Source organism: Hyperolius riggenbachi, chromosome 9 (assembly GCF_040937935.1).
Source record: "Hyperolius riggenbachi isolate aHypRig1 chromosome 9, aHypRig1.pri, whole genome shotgun sequence".
Taxonomy (NCBI): Eukaryota; Metazoa; Chordata; class Amphibia; order Anura; family Hyperoliidae; genus Hyperolius; species Hyperolius riggenbachi.
This window is the reverse complement of record NC_090654.1, coordinates 29,228,312-29,247,646: the sequence shown is the minus strand read 5'-3', so window position 1 is coordinate 29,247,646 and position 19,335 is coordinate 29,228,312. Positions and strand designations below refer to the sequence as shown.

Below are 19,335 nucleotides of genomic sequence, written 5' to 3'. Positions count from 1 at the left end.
CACATTCAAATAATATAATCGAATCAGCTGCATATCGATGCTGAAAACCGATTAACTTACGAGCACCAACATATGTTTGTACCCAAATGTGGCAAAACTAAATAATCCAGCAGGGAATCTATTGAAAATTGTGCTTGAAGCAGTGCAGTCAATCTACGAACACTCCTGCCCTGCCCCCAATCACCCGAGATTTCCAGTCTTGTCTAATCGATACTTTCGATTGATTTTTCGTCAAAATTGACCAGCAGTCAATCAATCAGACATTTTAGGGGGGAATCGATTGATTGACTGAACAGATTGATTTGAGGGGAATCGATTGGTTGATTGAACTGACTGATTGACTTGATTTGACTGCATCTGCAGGGAATCAAATGGGAAAATGTATAAGTGTATGGGCACCTTTGGTGTGTTACTTTCCTATATAATTGGCCATCTTTATACACGTCCAATAATGTTACTCCAATTCAATGGAGTAGAAGCATGCTGTATGGAGCAGACTGGATGTGGCATGTGCATTTTTTATATACGTTCTATAATCATATATTATATATAAATACATTATACAATTAATAATATGGTAGGACAGTAGACTATGACTATGGAAATGATTAGAGTGTGAGCTCCTCTGAGGACAGTCAGTGACATGACTATGTACTCTGTAATGTGCTGCAGCAGATGTCAGTGCTATATAAATACATAATAATAATATGGTAGGACATTAGACTATGACTATGGTATGATTAGATTGTGAGCTCCTCCGAGGACAATCAGTGACATGACTATGTACTCTGTAAGGTGCTGCAGAAGATGTCAGTGCTATATAATTACACAATAATAATATGAAAGGACATTAGACTATGACTATGGTAGGATTAGAGTGTGAGCTCCTCTGAGGACAGTCAGTGACATGACTATGTACTCTGTAAAGTGCTGCAGAAGATGTCAGTGCTATATAAATACACAATAATAATATGGTAGGTAGGACATTAGACTATGGTAGAATTAGATTGTGAGCTCCTCTGAGGACAGTCAGTGACATGACTATGTACTCTGTAAAGTGCTGCAGAAGATGTCAGTGCTATATAATTACACAATAATAATAGGGCAGGACATTACACTATGACTATGGTAGGATTACAGTGTGAGCTCCTCTGAGGACAGTCAGTGACATGACTATGTACTCTGTAGAGTGCTGCAGAAGATGTCAGTGCTATATAAACACATAATAATAATAATTATAGAACACTGTACAGAGGAGCAAGCCTCACTGCTTCCACACACACATTTGCCATCTTAACACCTTTGTTTTAATTACTAACTAAATATAATTAGGTCCCACTTGCTGGCCTCAGGCTCTGGGGGATTTTCGGATGCGTCTGTGACGAGAGCTTCCTCCTCGGGGCACCCCTTGTTTATGAATTGATTTATCTGCAGCCAATTGCTCGGGCTGCAGGGAGGAGGCATGATATGAGGTCCTGGGCACAGGAACCAGCTGCTGACAGTGACTGGCGCAGAGGGTGGCACGGGGTGGGGGCTGTCAGCTGTTCAGATCTTCCACCGGCGTCTAATTTGAGCCATCTGCAGCTGCCAGTCTCCAGCGTGAGATGCAGACAGCAGAGCAGATCGGGGAGCCCCGGGGGCTGGAGACATCCTGCTTCCTGAGAGGAGAGGCAGCTAACCCAGACTGTGACAGCGGTAATCACTTTTCCATGCCATCCCTGCACAAACATATTAATAAGCAGCCAAGGACACTCCTGGGCAGCAGCACTGGCGGCCTGACAGCAGCACACAGGCCATGGCAAGGGTATTACTTTATTAAGGTGGCCATAGATCAGGTGACTTGGTGGCCATAGCGCCCAACTGTCCCTCTTTCGGAGGGACAGTCTCTCTTTGGGAGCCCTGTCCCTCTATCCTCCTCATTTGTCCCTCTTTCAGGACTTTGTCCCTCTTTCGATGTAAATAATATATTTCTCTACTAAAAAATGTGTTTGATTGACTCTAAACTTTATTCCCATCCTTTCAATTGATACATGACTAATTTTAAAATGTGAATATGAAGGAAAATGAACCAGGATAGAAAGGACCAGTTTGGTTTGAATTATAAAAACAACATCGTTTTCTTTTGAAATCTTTATGGTATGTGTGACTAGAGGCGTGGCGGGGGTGTGATTAGGGGTGTGGCATAAGCGTCCCTCTTTCTCATCTCAAAAAGTTGTGAGGTATGTTGGTGGCCGATCGACCATTTGATTCGATTATTATAATCGGATGAAAATCGTCACCACTAAGTGCATGGCCGACCGACAATGCGACTAATTTGGGGCCAAAATTGGTCGCATTAAGTGGCATAGCTAAGGAGCTCTAGGCCCCAGTGCAAATTTTATATGGGGCCTCCAAGCACTCTATACATAACAGTGTTCTCCTCGGGCTCTTTTAGCCGTGTGCTCCACCCGGCTAGTTTTGATGAGCACCCAGCTCACCTCCTCCTCTGCTGTAAGTAGTATTTTGCACAGAAGCACTGGCTCTGCATTCTCTCATCTCGCCCCACCCGTTTACTTTTTCATGCCACGCGGCTGGAAAAAATTTCTGAGGAGAACACTGCCTAACAACCCACTACACCACCGTACTGCTCTATTATTATGGATTTATAATGCGCCAACATATTCCATGGCGCTGTACAAAGGAACATACACAGGTTACATAATAATACAGACAATGAGGGACACCAATATTAGTAATGACCCTAATCCGCTAACTACGATTACGCAAAATTTCACACACATTTAATTACCATGTGTAAATTCAATTGATTTCATGTAGGAATTCTTAATTTTGTGTAATTTTCACAAAATGTTGTGCCAACTTTAGCGGTTAATAGCAAACCCATGCATACTATTGTCACCAAAGTTGCTACATGTTAAGAAAATCGATTTTTTAAAAATGCAAAGGAAAATGTTTTTTAAAGTGAATCTTAACCATGCGGGGACAGGAGGAGCTGTGAGGGCACAGGGTGGCTGCAGTGTGCTTGGGGAAGCCCCGGGTAAGTGAAACTTTTTTCTTTCGTAGGGTTAAGGTTCACTTTTAAACTCAGTTAAAAAAAAAAAAAAAAACATTTTCCTTTGCATTTTTAACCACTTGCCGACCGCACACTCATAACGTGCGTCGGCAAAGTGGCAGCTGCAGGACCAGCGACGCAGTACTGCGTCGCCAGCTGCAGCCTAATTAATCAGGAAGCAGCCGCTCGTACGAGCGGCTGCTTCCTGTCAAATCACGGCGGGGGGCTCCGTGAATAGCCTGCGGGCCGCCGATGGCGGCTCGCAGGCTAGATGTAAACACAAGCGGAAATAATCCGCTTTGTTTACATTTGTACGGCGCTGCTGCGCAGCAGCGCCGTAAGGCAGATCGCCGATCCCCGGCCAATCAGCGGCCGGGGATCGCCGCCATGTGACAGGGGACGTCCTGTCACTGGCTGCACAGGACGGATAGCCGTCCTGTGCAGCTCCGATCACCGGGGGAGGCAGCAGGTAGGAGAGGGAGGGGGGAATTTCGCCGCGGAGGGGGGCTTTGAGGTGCCCCCCCCCGCCACCCACAGCAGGCAGGAGAGATCAGACCCCCCCAGCACATCATCCCCATAGGGGGGAAAAAAGGGGGGCAATCTGATCTCCCTGCCTGCACCCTGATCTGTGCTGGGGGCTGCAGAGCCCACCCAGCACAGATCAATCAAACCAGCGCTGGTCCTTAAGGGGGGGTAAAGGGTGGGTCTTCAAGTGGTTAAAATGGATTTTCTCAAAAACTACAAGGTCTTTTTGAAAAATTCTTTTTTTGATTTGCACTCTTTAACATACTTAGCAATTTTGGTGGCAATAGCATGTAGCTTAGCTATTAACTGCTAAAACAACACAAAATTATGTGGAAATTATGCAATATTATGAATGATTACAATTACAATTAATTTCGATTTTTCCCAACTTTTTGCATTACGATTTTGCATGGTAGTTGCGAATTCCAATGCAAAATGACGTCTATGTGAAATTTGTGCTCATCACTAACCAATATACAAAATAAAGTATTGGAGTATTGGTACAAAATAGAGAATTGGTAATAACGGTCACAAAAGTAACATGAATAAAATGTGTAACAAATTCAAGGCACAAAAGGGTGAGAGAGCTTACAAGCTAAAAGAATAGGGGGGACACAAGAGGTGGGGTAGTATCCAACATTCATACCTAGAGGTGTGTTTTTAGGTTATCTAGTATGGATCACAACCTGGCCAGAGGTCAAAGGGGGAATGTCCTAAGGTAGAGTGTATGGTTGTCGGAAAAAGTGAACTTTGAGGGAGGGTTTAAAGCAGGGGTCTCAAACTTGCGGCCCGCGGGCCATTTGCGGCCCTCGATACAATATTTTGTGGCCCGCGCCGGCAAAAGCTTCCTTATAGTTCGCTTCAGTGCTCCCAAGTAATCCGTAGCATCCCCGCCGCTAAACGAGGGCTGCAGAGCCCCCAAATCGCCCGGGGGGCAACCCACCGGCATTTCCTGGAAGGGGCAGAGCTTTCAGCTTCAGCTCTGCCCCTCCTGACGTCAATCGTGGCGCATCGCCGCCTCTGCCCACCCCTCTCACTCTTCCTTCACAGAGAGGGGCAGGGAGAGGCGGTGATTCGTGCGGCGATTGACGTCAGGAGGGGCCGAGCTGAAGCTGAAAGCTCTGCCCCTTCCAGGAAATGCCGGTGGATTGCCCCACGGGCGATTTGGGGGCTCTGCAGCCCTCGTTTTGCGTCAGGTACACGGCGGATTACTTGTAATGGGAGCACAGAAGCGAACTATAAGGTAAAATAGGCAAAATAGTTCGCTTCAGTGTGAATTTGATATTGAATTTTTTGGCGCGTGATGCGGGAGATGCTGGTTGACTTTTTTTGTGAAATCCTTTATGCGGCCCAGCCTCATCCTGACTTTGCCTCCTGCGGCCCCCAGGTAAATTGAGTTTGAGACCCCTGGTTTAAAGGTATCAAAGGTTGGAGAGTGACGGATATGTTTTGGAAGAGGATTCCAGAAGATTAGTTCTATTTTACTCATATGAAGCTTTTAAAAGCTGAGAGGTACAGTTGTCCATCATCTGCATATAAGCTGTTTTGAAACCCAAATGAGTTGATTAAGTTACCAAGGCCGTGCATCTAGATGGAAAAGAGGTGGGGGCCAAGAACAGAGCCTTGAGGTTCCCCCACAGACAAACGATGTGGAGAAGAGATCTGATCCAAGTAAGAGACTGTGAAATTTTTTTAGGTGAAAGACCAAAAGATTTTACGCAGCGCTTTACAGTGTACATAGTCTGGTCACTGACTGTCCTCAGAGGAAAAAAACAAACGGATCAGGGACAAAAATATACAGTCTACTGCAGGGCCGAGGCAGAGGCGAGAGAGGCTCCAGCCTCAGGGCGCAGTGCAGGAGGGGGCGCACAACTCACTCAGCTATCATTTCCTTATTGTGTTTGAAGCAGACAGAAATAAGAAAAGGGGGATACATGGCAGTGACTGCAAGCCAGATAACTAGAGATTAAAGGGAACCAGAGACGAAGTACCCTCATGTATTTTACCATATATATCAATGTGAACATGACAGTAAACACCTAGCCTGCTCTCTGCTTCATTCTTCTCTGCTAAATCTGCCTGTTATCAGCCCTGATAAGAATAAGAACTAACTACCAGTTTTATACATACCTGGGGCTTCCTCCAGCCCCATCAGCCTGGATCGCTCCCATGCCGCGGTCCTCCGTTGCCTCTGTCCGCCGGTACCGGGTCCAGTCATTTCGGCCAGTCGACGCAAGTGCAGTGCGCTCCCTCCATGCTGCGCAGGCGCATGCGTACAAAGCCGGAGGGAGTCCATGCACATGCGGAAGACTGGTAGCGTCCGGCGGAAGTGACGGGACCCGTATCGGCGGAGGAAGCGATCCAGGCTTATGGGGCTGGAGGAAGCCCCAGGTATGTACAAAATCTTTTCTTATTTTTTTAGTAGCTTTGTCTCTGGTTCCCTTTAAGAACAACTGAAGTGAGAGGAATATGGAGGCTGCAAAGCCTGCCATATTTATGTCCTTTCAAAGGATACCCGAAGTGACATGTGACATGATGAGATAGACATGTGTATGTACAGTGCCTAGCACACAAATAACTATGCTGTGTTCCTTTTTTTCTTTCTCTGCCTGAAAAGGTTAAATATCAGGTATGTAAGTGGCTGACTCAGTCCTGACTCAGACAGGAAGTGACTACAGTGTGACCCTCACTGATAAGAAATTCCTCTCTTTATCTCTTTCTTGCTCTCAGGGCCCTTTTCCACTACAGCGTTTGCGACTGCTTAATCGCAAAACCGCAAACCGCTAGTGATTTTAAAATCGCTACGGTTTGCTTTTTAACATAGAAATCGCGGTAATTTCCACTACCGCGATTCGTTTTTTACTTGATCGCGATCGCGCCGCGGAGCGACTTTTGCCGCGATTTTGCTATGCAGTGCATAGCATAGCAAAATCGCGGCCGCGAACGTCGGGGAATCGCCGGTAATTGCGATTCAGCAATCGCTAGCGTTCAGCGTGAACGCTAGCGACTGCAAGTGGAAAAGGGCCCTCAGAAGCCATTTTCTGCTAGCAAAGTGTTTTATAGTTGGAATTTCTTATCAGTGAGGGTCACACTGTAGTCACTTCCTGTCTGAGTCAGGACTGAGTCAGCCGCTTACATACCTGATATTTAACTATTTCAGGCAGAGAAAGAAAAAAAAGGAACACAGTGTAGTTATTTGTGTGCTAGGCACTGTACATACACATGTCTATCTCCATGTCACATGTCACTTCGAGTATCCTTTAACTACTTCAGCCCTCAGTCGTTTTCACTTTATGCATGCGAGCAATGTTCACCTCCCATTCATTAGCCTATAACTTTATCACTACTTATCACAATGAACTGATCTATATCTTGTTTTTTTCCGCCACCAATTCGGCTTTCTTTGGGTGGTACATTTTGCTAAGAGTTACCTTACTGTAAATTTATTTTAACAGTAAGAATAAGAAAAAACTGAAAAAAATCATTTCTTCTCAGTTTTCAGCCATTATAGTTTTAAAATACATGCCTCCATAATTAAAACCCATGTATTGTATTTGCCCATTTGTCCCGGTTATTACACCGTTTAAATTATGTCCCTATCTCAATGTATGGCGACAACATTTTATTTGGAAATAAAAGTGCATTTTTTTCCGTTTTGCATCCATCACTATTTACAAGCTTATAATAGTAAAAAAAAATATTTCATCTTTACATAGATATTTAAAAAGTTTAGACCCTTAGGTAAATATTTGTGTTTTTTTTATTGTAATTTTTTAATTTTTTATTATTAAACATTTTATTTGGGTATTTTTGGGAGGGTAGGATGAAATAGTAATTTTTTTTTTAATGTAAATATATGTTTCTTTTCTTTTTTAATGTAGATGTAGTTTTAACTTTTGGCCACAAGATGGCAACCTTAGGTTTGTTTACATGACTCCACTGTAAGCGAAACATGCTCGCTTAGAGGGAAGTAGGAGGCAGAAAAAGCGAGGCTTCCGAGAAAAGCTGTCGCTTTTTCTGCGGGGGAGAGGAATCAGTGATCGGGCACCATGGCCCAATTCATTGATTCCTGGTCTAACGATCCATGGCCGGGAGCGTGCGTGCACACGCGCGCGATTGGACGCGGGAGTACACATGGCCTCTTGGATGTAGCTTCTACGTCCAGGAGGTGAAAGTAGTTAAACAATACCAGTAGCTGCTGGCAGCCCTGCTGGTCTATTTGGCTGCAATAGTGTCTACCTCACACCAGAAACAAGCATGCAGCTACTCTTGTGAGATCTGACAATAATGACAGAAACACCTGATATGCTGCATGCTTGGTCAGGGTCTATGGCTAAAAGTATTAGAAGCAGAGAATTAGCAAGACAGCCAGGCAACTGGTATTGCTTAAGAAGACAAATAAATATGGCAGCCTCCATATCCCTTTTGCTTCAGTTGTATAGCACTGGATTATTAATTCTTATGGTGCCCATACACGGTACAATAAAAACGCTCGATTTTCCCAATTATTCGATAATAATAAATGTATTATTTTGGATACACTCACCCCTTGTTTTTAGATGAAATGGGGTCCTAGGCATGATAGCAGCTTAGGCCGGCTTTTTAAGTAAGATTTGGTGGGGGCTAGCATCCACCAGGCCCCTACACTTTCTCCAGGCCCTAGACAACTGCCTAGGTTTGCCTTGTGGATGAACCGGCTCTGGGTACAACATAAGCCTTCTGATTAGAATCATTAATGCATTATGATAGTTATATAATTATGCATTCCGCCCTCTCAGTGGGATACTGAATACTTTAATCATATATTCACCTTTTATTATCCTGTCTGCTGACGAGATGTAATTTTAAGTGGTTTTAATTAGCGTGTCTTCCCGTGTATGCTGATACTCCTGCATCAATACAAGGAGGATTTCCAGGTGCGGACGCACTGTTAGAAAATCTTGTTTGTTTCGATGAGTTGTTCTTTAGGGAATACTTGCCTTGCACGGGTCATATTTATCTATAGAGCGGTTCCAGGTTTGTGGTTTCTGTCTACATCTCTATTTAGAGTTGCAGTTTGAGTCATCTATGTAGACTCTGTTTATACGTTATCCGATTTCCTTGTTATCCTTCCCCCTCCCATTCCATGTGCAGCCCCCTCTTCCATGTGTAACATCCATGTACAGCACCCCCTCCCATTCCATGTGCAGCCCCCCTTCTATGTGTAACATAACTATACAGCAGCCCCCCTCCCATTCCATGTACATCCCCCCTTCTATGTGTAACATAAATGTACAGCAGCCCCCTCCCATTCCATGTGCAGCCCCCTCTCCCACGTGTATCATCCATGTACAGCAGCCTCCCTCCCATTCCATGTGCAGCCCCCTCTTCCAAGTGTAGCATCCATGTACAGCAGCCCCTCCCATTCCATGTGCAGCCCCCTCTTCCATGTGTATCATCCATGTACAGCAGCCTCCCTCCATTCCATGTGCAGCCCCCTCTTCCATTTGTATCATCCATGTACAGCAGCTCCTCCCATTCCATGTGCAGCCCCCTCTTCCATGTGTACCCTCCATGTACAGTAGCCCCTCCCATTCCATGTGCAGCCCCCTCTTCCATGTGTATCATCCATGTGCAGCAGCCCCTCCCATTCCATGTGCAGCCCCCTCTTCTTTCTGGTTTGGTACAATGAAAGTACAGCCCATCACTATACGACTCCTGTCCCTGCATGTCATGTGACATCAGAGGTCGCATCGTGATAGGATTTCAGAGGATCTGTCCCATGGCCAGATGCAGGTCACGTATAGCGCTCCACCGCTGCTTTTCATCTGAAAACCAATGTGTATGTACAGTGCCTAGCACACAAATCACTATGCTGTGTTTTTTTCTTTCTCTGCCTGAAAGAGTTAACTATCAGGTATGCAAGTGGCTGACTCAGTCCTGACAGGAAGTGACTACAGTGTGACCCTCACTGATAAGAAATTCCGCCTTTTTATCTCTTTCCTGCTCTCAGAAGCCATTTTCTGCTAGGAAAGTGTTTTATAGTTGGAATTTCTTATCAGTGAGGGTCACACTGTAGTCACTTCCTGTCAGGACTGAGTCAGCTACTTGCATACCTGATATTTAACTCTTTCAGATGCAGCCTTAGTGGTATGCGGTGGCGTTCTCCTCGATGTATTATTTTAAAACTATAATGGCCGAAAACGGTGACATAATTAATTGTTTCCGTTTTTTCTTATTTTTACTGTTAAAATGCATTTACAGTAAGGTAGCTCTTAGCAAAAATGTACCACCCAAAGAAAGCCTAATTTGTGGTGGAAAAAACAAGATATAGATCAGTTCATTGTGATAAGTAGTGATAAAGTTAGGCTAATGAATGGGAGGTGAACATTGCTCGGATGCATAAAGTGAAAACGACTGAGGGCTGAAGTAGTTAAAGGATACCCGTAGTGACATGTGACATGATGAGATAGACGTGTATGTACAGTGCCTAGCACACAAATAACTCTGCTGTGTTCTTTTTTTTCTTTCTCTGCCTGAAATAGTTAAATATCAGGTATGTAAGTGGCTGACTCAGTCCTGACTGAGACAGGAAGTGACTACAGTGTGACCCTCACTGATAAGAAATTCCAACTATAAACCACCTTCCTAGCAGAAAATGGCTTCTGAGAGCAAGAAAAAGATAAAAAGAGGAATTTCTTATCAGTGAGGGCCACACTGTAGTCACTTCCTGTCTGTCTGAGTCAGGACTGAGTCAGCCACTTACATACCTGATATTTAACTATTTCAGGCAGAGAAAGAAAAAAAAGGAACACAGCATAGTTATTTGTGTGCGTGGCACTGTACATACCCATGTCTATCTCATCATGCCACATGGCACCTCGGGTATCCTTTAACCCAGTGCCATGAGCCCTGTCACATGGTGGATTTCAGCAGCCCCATTCACTTGTTTTGTATGAGACGGTACACCCCAGCGATGCACAGCTGTACAGAGCCTTGCGCTCTACATAGCACTGCTGCCTGTCAGGACAGGCCATAAGCAAACATTCCTCTATGGGGAGATGGTGAATTGAAATACTTGGATTCACTACAGAGTCCCTTAAGGGACTATTTACAGCACAAACACTGCATTTGTTAACGGATGGCGACATACTTCACGATGCGTGGAATTCTGCAGCTCACGTGCTAGAAGGAGAGCCACGGTAGCTAGCTATAATAGATGGGATAAAGCATGCACACATGGTACATTGCTGCCTGTGTTAGTGTTGTCTGTCTAACGGTGGCCACACACGATACAATAAAATGATCCGATTTTACGGCAATTTGATAAATATGATCGAATCTCCTGAAAAAGATCAAAAGGGTTTTTTTGACATTCGATTGAAAAATCCGATCATATTTCCCTTTTCTTTTTTTTGTTTTTATCGATCCGGAATGCTGGAAATTTTTCTTCAATTTTTCTAGAGATTGTATGGTGTGTGTTAGATTGTCAATTGATTAATATACACTGACCTAAAGGATTATTAGGAACACCATACTAATACGGTGTTTGACCCCCTTTCGCCTTCAGAACTGCCTTCATTCTACGTGGCATTGATTCAACAAGGTGCTGAAAGCATTCTTTAGAAATGTTGGCCCATATTGATAAGATAGCATCTTGCAGTTGATGGAGATTTGTGGGATGCACATCCAGGGCATGAAGCTCCCGTTCCATCACATCCCAAAGATGCTCTATTGGGTTGAGATCTGGTGACTGTGGGGGCCATTTTAGTACGGTGAACTCATTGTCATGTTCAAGAAATCAATGTGAAATTATTTGAGCTTTGTGACATGGTGCGTTATCCTGCTGGAAGTAGCCATCAGAGGAGAGGATGGGTACATGGTGGTCATGAAGGGATGGACATGGTCAGAAACAATGCTCAGGTAGCCCGTGGCATTTAAAGGATGCCCATTTGGCACTAATGGGCCTAAAGTGTGCCAAGAAAACATCCTCCACACCATTACACAACCACCACCAGCCTGCACAGTGGTAACAAGGCATGATGGATCCATGTTCTCATTCTGTTTACGCAAAATTCTGACTGTATCGAAACTCATCAGACCAGGCAATATTTTTCCAGTCTTCAATTGTCCAATTTAGGTGATCTTGTGCAAATTGTAGCCTCTTTTTCCTATTAGTAGTGGAGATGAGTGGTACCCGGTGGGGTCTTCTGCTGTTGTAGCCCATCTGCCTCAAGATTGTGCGTGTTGTGGCTTCACAAATGCTTTGCTGCATACCTCGGTTGTCACGAGTGGTTATTTCAGTCAACATTGCTCTTCTATCAGCTTGAATCAGTCGGCCCATTCTCCTCTGACCTCTAGCATCTAGCATCAACAAGGCATTTTCGCCCACAGGACTGCTGCATACTGGATGTTTTTCCCTTTTCACACCATTCTTTCTAAACCCTAGAAGTGGTTGTGTGTGAAAATCCCAGTAACTGAGCAGATTGTGATATACTCAGACCGGCTCCTCTGGCACCAACAACCATGCCACGCTCAAAATTGCTTAAATCGCCTTTCTTTCCCATTCTGACATTCAGTTTGGAGTTCAGGAGATTGTCTTTTTTTTTTTTTTTTTGTTGTTTATTTGTATTTTATTGTTCCTATGTTTTTAACTTGCATACCCCCTGCGTGGGGATCTTCTTTTTTTTTTAAACATGTTTTATTGGCATTTTCATTTTCAACCACATCATGGATCAAGATTACAGTATAGCATAACATGTGCAATTGGCAGTTATAGCCAAAAACTATAACATTATGTATGTAGAAGAAAATCTTGGTCCAGAAAAGAGTCCCTATCCCTCCCCTTTCCCCAACACCCTCCCCCTCCCCCCCCCCCCCCCCTTCCCTGTCTCTCAGCAATTTTTATGGACTGCATGCAATCAAGTATATTGTAGGTATCACCTTAGTGCAATTCTTTTTTTAGTCATTCAATGGTGGGATGGTACTTCAGTGCTCCTAAAGAGTCACCTAGGTCCATCAGACCAGGCAACATTTTTCCAGTCTTCAACTGTCCAATGTTGGTGAGCTTGTGCAAATTGTAGCCTCTTTTTACTATTTGTAGTGGAGATGAGTGGTACCCGGTGGAGTATTCTGCTGTTGTAGCCCATCGGCCTCAAGGTTGTGCATGTAGTGGCTTCACAAATGCTTTGCTGCATACCTCAGTTGTAACGAGTGGTTATTTCAGTCAACGTTGCTCTTCTATCAGCTTGAATCAGTCAGCCCATTCTCCTCTGACCACTAGCATCAACAAGGCATTTTTGCCCACAGGACTGCCACATACTGGATGTTTTCCCCTTTTCACACCATTCTTTGTAAACCCTAGAAATGGTTGTGCGTGAAAATCCCAGTAACTGAGCAGATTGTGAAATACTCAGACCGGCCCCTCTGGCACCAACAACCATGCCATGCTCAAAATGGCTTAATCACCTTTCTTTCCCATTCTGATATTCAGTTTGGAGTTCAGGAGATTGTCTTGACCAGGACCACACCCCTAAATGCATTGAAGCACCTGCCATGTGATTGGTTGATCAGAAAACTGCATTAATGAGAAATTGAACAAGGGTTCCTAATAATCCTTTAGGTGAGTGTACACACCCTAGCAATTTTTTTCAGAGTTTCCAGTCATTTATATCATAATTGGGGGAAAATAGAACATAGGTGTGTGTGTGGTACATTAGTCATACATTTGATATGTTACAATCAGTCAGAAAAATTAACTGCAAGTCTTAACCACTTAACGACCAGCCAACGGCTGGTAGCAGTGGTATTTCCATGAAAACCGTTCCATGTCAGTTCACGGCGGGGGGCTCCGTGAACAGCCTGCGAGCCTCCGATCGCGGCTCGCAGGCTAAATGTAAACATGCGGGGAAGAAATCCCCGGTGTTTACGTCGCACGGCGCTGCTGTCACAGCAGCGCCGTAAAGGAGATCGGCGATCCCCGGCCTCTGATTGGCCGGGGATTGCCAGCATCTGATAGGCTGGAGCCTATGAGAGGCGTTACAGGACGGATCACTGTCCTGTACCGCCCATAGATAGGAGAGGGAGGGAAGGAGAGGGAGGGGGAATAGCGCTGTGGAGGGGGGCTTTGAGAAGCCCCTCCCCGCTCAGCAGTAGGCAGCGGCGGCGATCAGACCCCCCCCCCAGCAGGACATCCCCCTAGTGGGGAAAAAAGGGGGGGGGAGTTTTTATCGCCCTGCCTCAAACCTTATCTGTGCTGGGGGCTGAAGAGCCCACCCAGCACAGATCAATGAAAATTCCTGCGGTCCTTATGTGCTTAAACTGAACAGATATTTAAAAAATTGTATGGTGTGTGGCCAACTTTAAGGTTGGCCACACACACCATACAAAGCAAGAAAAGCATTCAATTTTTCAGACTGATTGTAACATTTCAAAAATCTGACCAATGTACCCCACATCTATGTTCAATTTTTCCTCAATTATGAAAAAAATGATTGGAAACGCTGAGCAAATTGCTTTATTATACTGTATATATAAATTGACACTACCACACACCATTCGATTTTCATAAAAAAGATCAGAAAAATAAATCATTCCTGATAGACTTATTGAATAAAAAGGGGAAATCCGATCTCTTGCTCAAATAAAATAAGCTTTTGATTTTTCAGGAAAACCGATCTTTTATTAAATTGCGGTAAAATCGGATCATTTTATTGTATCGTGTGTGGCCACCTTAAGGGCTGGTGCACACTAAGAATGCTTCTGAGCGCTTTTAACCACTTCAGGCTTCAGTATCGTTTCACCTTATCCGAGCAACTTTTACCTCCCATTCATTCGCCAATAACTTATCACTACTTATCACAATTAATTGATCTATATCTTGTTTTTTCCGCCACCAATTAGGCTTTCTTTGGATGGTGCATTTTGAAAAAAATAATTCTTAGCAAAATGTATTGTAACGGGAATAGTAAAAAAAAATGAAAAAATTAATTATTTCTCAGTTTTCAGCCATTATAGCTTTAAAATAATACATGCTACCATGATTAAAACCCACGTATTTTATTTGCCCATTTGTCCCGATTATTACACCATTTAAATTAGGTCCCTATAACAATGTATGGTGTCAATATTTTATTTGGAAATAAAGCTGCATTTTTTCAATTTGTGTCCATCACTATTTACAAGCTTATAATTATAATAATATACTCTCTTGACATGCAGCATATTAAAAAAAAAGTTCAGACCCTTAGGTAACTATTTATGTTTTCTTTAAATTGTAATTTTTTGTTTTAATTACAAAGTTTATTTGGGTTTTTTTTGGAGTGGGGAGGTAAACAGGTAATCTTAAATGTAATTGATTGTGTATATTTTATTTCTTTTAAATGTATGTAGATGTAGTTTTACTATTTGGTCATTTTGGGGTTTTTCATCCTGTAAGCGAGAGCTCTCACTTACAGGAACTGAAGGGATCACAGGAAACTTAGAAAAATTGCGGCTTTTCAGAGAAGCCGTCGACTTTTCATAGGGAGACATAGATCAATGAATGGGAACTGTGTTCCCATTCATTGATCTCAGGAATAACGGAAGGCAGCGGGAGCGCGCCCGACTCAGCTGCAGCAGGGCAGGCTATCTGGACGGATATATCGGTCCAGATAGACCTAAGTGGTTAAAACCGCTAGCGCTTTGGAAAGCGCTTGGCTAATATGTTTGTATGGAACGGATCACACCAGAGTGATGTGATTTTTTTTTCAAACGCGAGTCCTGCAGCATTGTGGAGGCAATTGCGCCTCAATGTAAAGTGTAGGAAAAGAGGGATATCGCTCTAAAAAGCGCTGAACAGAGGGATTTTTCGAAGCATTTTTTGCCCAAAGCTGTTCACTTCCAGATCAGTAAAGCTGGCCATACACTGGCCCGATTTGCGCCCGTTTCGACAGCAGATTCGATCACTGGGATCGAATCTGCTGCCAATCGTTCACGCTACACGCCGAATTTCGATCCATTTCGTCCGATCCCGTCGACAACAGTAGAGCGCCCTCTACTGTTTAAACTTCCTGCCGGGCTAGAAGAAGTGAGGCATGCCGGACCTGGAGATCAGAGCGCAGACAGAGCAGCGGTGACCGGGGGACTGGAGTTGCGCCGGCGAAACAGGTAATGTATGCGGGAGGGCGGGGGCAGCAGCAGCACCACCACAACAGATCGTGAACGGTTTCAGGCTGAAATCGGTTCACAATCTGTTTGCTGTAAAGGTAGCCATACGATCCCTCTCTGATCAGATTCGATCAGAGAGGGATCTATCTGTTGGTCGAATCTGATGGCAAATTGACCAGTGTATGGCCACCTTAAAGGTGTACAGAGGCGTCACAAGGATAAAATATGCTAAAATCGTATAAAACGTTCAAGAGGCGGTGGTGGACCAGCCACTCCAAAACAGACACCACACTGTCGATTGAGGTAGTCACAATTTATTCACATACTCCTAGAAACAACTGGCAACACATTTCGCGGGTATATTCCTGCTTCTTCAGGCAATAACAAATAGGAGTACCCACAGTACAGTCTCAAGGTCACGATATGCGCCTCTGGGAAACACAAAGATAAGCGCTTTCACAGAGGCGCTTATCGTGACCTTGAGACTGTACTGTGTGTACTCCTATTTGTTATTGCCTGAGGAAGCGGGAATATACCTGCGGAACGCATTGCCAGTTGTTTCTAGGAGTATGTGAATAAATTGTGACTACCTCAATCGACAGTGTCGCGTCTGTTTTGGAGTGGCTGGTCCACCACCGCCTCCTGAACGTTTTATACGATTTTAGCATATTTTATCCTTGTGGTGCCTCTGTACGCCTTTACAAATCAAGATATCCACCCATGGTTGAAGGGTGGTACACCCTCTTTTTCCTCTATCCACAGAGAGCGCCATCTTAGTCCTGAGTGGGGACAGAGCTAATCTCCCCACCTGCTTTTACAGTGGTTGCTTTAGGGGCAACCCCGGTTTGTAAATATAAAACTTACTTTTCATTATTCCCTTCCTGTTCCAATACTTCCTACACTATATTGGGCTCTCGGTTTTTTTCTTTACACTTCCAGACCAGAGTTTACAAGAACTACAAAATCACTATAACCAAACGCTCCAAAATCACTAGGCATAAATAGGAAATCGCTAGGCACATGCCCAGAATCACTACTGCAAATCGCTACATAAATCGCAAAGAGTTCGCGATTACGCCTAGGTAATCTGTTGTGCACTAGCCCTTAGGGCCTGTTTCCACTAGCAAGCAGGTCGCTTGTCCCACTCGCTGTGATTGTGTCGTATAGCCATCGGCAATGAAGCATGAATGAGACGAGAATAGTGTCGGACAGTGATTACTATTCTGTAAAAAAAACTAATCACGGTAGTGGAAAATGAGCACCATGATTTCCTGTACATGCAAATTGCAGTGCTTCAGCGATCGGCAAAACACCTGCGATCCGCTTTTTGAAGAAGATTGCAGCCAGTGGAAAAGAGCCCTTGGTGGAAATAAATTGACGAGATCAACAATTGTATCAATCCACCTACTTCTAAATATGACTTTTATCTCACAGTTTTATGCTATGTTTAAAAACTTGAAAAGAAAAAAAAACAGATTTATTGTTTTGTCTCTGCTCAATGAAACAGTCTGTCCTGTGTCTCAGAGAGCTAAAACCAGGGCAGTTTCTAGGCTAAATTTAAACCAGGGCGAAAGTGTAAACTCCCCCCCCCCCCCCCCCCCCGTGCCATGGAGCATAGGTGCCCGCAGTATAGGTTAACTACGTAGGTGCCTCCAGTATAGGGTAGCCTGTATAGTTGCCACCAGTATAGGTTACATAGGTAGGTGCTCCCACCTACCTATCTAACTTATACAGTCCTGACATCACACTGTGGGAGTGGTTTCACCACAATATCAGCCATATAGAGCCCCCTGATTATCTGTTTGAGAAAAGGTGAAGATTTCTCATGGGAAAGGGGGTATCAGCTACCGATTGCGATGAAGTTCATTCCTTGGTTACGGTTTCTCTTTAAAAGCAGCAACTGGTGATACATTTGTACTGCGCTGAGCGGTGGTGGCGATCTGATCAACATTCGTTCAGACATTTGAATGAAAGAGGCACCGTAGTGACATATAGCAGAATGTAGTAAATTATGCAGGATACCCAGTTTTACTTCCTATATCTCAGAGCATTCTGGGAGAGCAGGGATACTTTGTGCTGGCTTCAGAACTCTCAGTAAAGAAACATTGGTAAATTTCAGCACCAGCAGGCACTTGATAGCGGCCCCTGCCATGTGCCTAGATTTCCCCTTTCTGCTGCTAATCGCTGCTTTTATCCTAGGCGCTGCTTTTATCCTCCATAAGGGCTCCTGCGCCCTTTTTTCCTGTTTCCTTGGAGAGCCCCCCTCCTGCCCTTGTTGCTTCCTTTAGATTTCAATGATAAATTCAACACTCCTGTAAAACAGATGTGTCAGGTGTCAGCTTGGAGCTCTGTGAGCGCAGAGATCTTACCACCGGCATTTACCAAGAGATAGAAGAAAAAAAAAAACACCACATGATCTCCCCTCCACCACAACACTGAAACATCAGTTATTGACAAGATCCTTTCACTTTCACTCCCTATAGCACAGCACAGTGGTCAGCACTCTCGTCTTGCAGCGCTGGTTCGATCCCAGCCAGGGCACTATCTGCAAGGAGTTTGTATGTCCTTGTATTGTCTGTGTGGGTTCCCTCCAGGCACTCCAATTTCCTCCAACATACTAAAAACATACAGATAAGTTAATTGGCATCCCTCTACATTTGCCCTAGACTACCATGTACAATTGAACTTCAGCTCCTCTGAGGACGGTCAATGACATGACTATGTACTCTGTAAAGTGCATATCAGACTATGGTAGGATAGATTGTGAGCTCCTCTGAGGACAGTCAGTGACATGACTATGTATTCTGTAATGAGCTTCAGAAGATGTCAGTGCTATATAAATACATAATAATAATATGGTGGCACATTAGACTATGACTATGGTAGGATTAGACTGTGAGCTCCTCTGAGGACAGTCAGTGACATGACTATGTACTCTGTAATGCGCTGCAGAAGATGTCAGGACTATATAAATACATAATAATAATATGGTAGGAGATTACACTATGATGATGGTAGGATTAGATTGTGAGCTCCTCTGAGGACAGTCAGTGACATAACTATGTACTCTGTAATGTGCTGCAGAAGAGGTCAGGACTATACAGAACATTTATACAGCATTACTTGTGTAGTGTCACAGGTAGAGACCACCTGTGCTGGGAGGCGGATCGGGGTTTGACAGGCAGTAACAAGCGTTTTCCAGCGGACAGACACGGGGTTAAGAGGCGGTGTTCCCTGGAGGAGGAGGGGGGTAGCCGCTTTTCCTCATATATGCTAATAACTTCATCCGCTCGAGAAGTAAAATCAATACATCGCATTCTGCTGACTTTTACAGCTCGTTAGAAAGTTGCCTCTGTCAGAAAAATGACTTAACCTCTCCAGCGCTCCCCTCCCTGCCGGCCTGTGTGCACGCGCTGCTAAAGGGGAACTCTGCTCTCCAGCACTCCCCCACCTGCCTGTGTGCGCGCGCTGCTAAAGGGGAACTCTGCTCTCCAGCACTCCCCCACCTGCCTGTGTGCGCGCGCTGCTAAAGGGGAACTCTGCTCTCCAGCACTCCCCTGCCTGCCTGTGTGCACGCGCTGCTAAAGGGGAACTCTGCTATCCCGCGCTCCCCTGCCTGCCTGTGGGCACGC

At 44.5% G+C, this 19,335-nt stretch overlaps 1 protein-coding gene across 2 annotated transcripts in view; it reads left to right on the top strand.

The window, feature by feature from the left end:
- Nucleotides 1–19,335, top strand: part of KCNN3 (potassium calcium-activated channel subfamily N member 3) — a 196,268-nt gene that overhangs the window by 23,636 nt on the left and 153,297 nt on the right. Inside the window, exon 1 of one of the 2 annotated variants that reach the window (XM_068252283.1) lies at nt 1,618–1,695. The exons of the other annotated variant lie outside the window; for it this stretch is intronic. The gene's annotated coding sequence lies outside the window, so the exon portion shown is untranslated. Of the gene's footprint in view, nt 1–1,617; nt 1,696–19,335 lie in introns of those variants that run through there. 2 annotated transcript variants of the gene reach the window in all.